Source organism: Phyllobates terribilis, unplaced genomic scaffold (genome assembly GCF_046119375.1).
Source record: "Phyllobates terribilis strain yellow unplaced genomic scaffold, ASM4611937v1 Scaffold_2441__1_contigs__length_131177, whole genome shotgun sequence".
In the NCBI taxonomy this organism is placed as follows: domain Eukaryota; kingdom Metazoa; phylum Chordata; class Amphibia; order Anura; family Dendrobatidae; genus Phyllobates; species Phyllobates terribilis.
In genome coordinates, this window is record NW_027365199.1 from 130001 (window position 1) to 131178 (window position 1178).

The following is a 1178-nucleotide window of genomic DNA, read 5'->3' on the forward strand; positions in this document are numbered from 1 at the left end:
CGCGCATCCGATTTCAGTTCCAGAGCGATTCGCGCGATGAGTCCTTGATACTTAGTCGTTTTTGCAAAATTTCTGACTTTTTGGAAAATTTCACAATTTTGTGAAAACTTCCACAAAATGAGGTTCTAGTATGTTAGAGGGCATCCCAGGAGGGCTCCAAAAGTGTGGGTAAAATATATATCCCACAGGGGGAAAATTGAAAAAAAGTTGAAAAAAAAAATTTTTGGGGACTTAGAAAATTTTCACACATGTGTCAGACTTCCAGACAGGGGAGCGTGTCAGTGCGCGCATCCGATTTCAGTTCCAGAGCGATTCGCGCGATGAGTCCTTGATACTTAGTCGTTTTTGGCAAAATTTCTGACTTTTTGAAAATTTCACAATTTTGTGAAAACTTCCACAAAATGAGGTTCTAGTATGTTAGAGGGCATCCCAGGAGGGCTCCAAAAGTGTGGGTAAAATATATATCCCACAGGGGGAAAATTGAAAAAAAGTTGAAAAAAAAAAATTTTTGGGGACTTAGAAAATTTTTCAACTTTTGTCAGATCTTGCCAGACAGGGGAGCATGGTCAGTGCGCGCATCCGATTTCAGTTCCAGAGCGATTCGCGCGATGAGTCCTTGATACTTAGTCGTTTTTGGCAAAATTTCTGACTTTTTGAAAATTTCACAATTTTGTGAAAACTTCCACAAAATGAGGTTCTAGTATGTTAGAGGGCATCCCAGGAGGGCTCCAAAAGTGTGGGTAAAATATATATCCCACAGGGGGAAAATTGAAAAAAAGTTGAAAAAAAAAATTTTTGGGGACTTAGAAAATTTTCACACATGTGTCAGACTTCCAGAGAGGGGAGCATGTCAGTGCGCGCATCCGATTTCAGTTCCAGAGCGATTCGCGCGATGAGTCCTTGATACTTAGTCGTTTTTGCAAAATTCTGACTTTTTGGAAAATTTCACAATTTTGTGAAAACTTCCACAAAATGAGGTTCTAGTATGTTAGAGGGCATCCCAGGAGGCTCCAAAAGTGTGGGTAAAATATATATCCCACAGGGGAAAATTGAAAAAAAGTTGAAAAAAAAATTTTTGGGGACTTAGAAAATTTTTCAACTTTTGTCAGACTTCCAGACAGGGGAGCGTGTCAGTGCGCGCATCCGATTTCAGGTTCCAGAGCGATTCGCAGCGATGA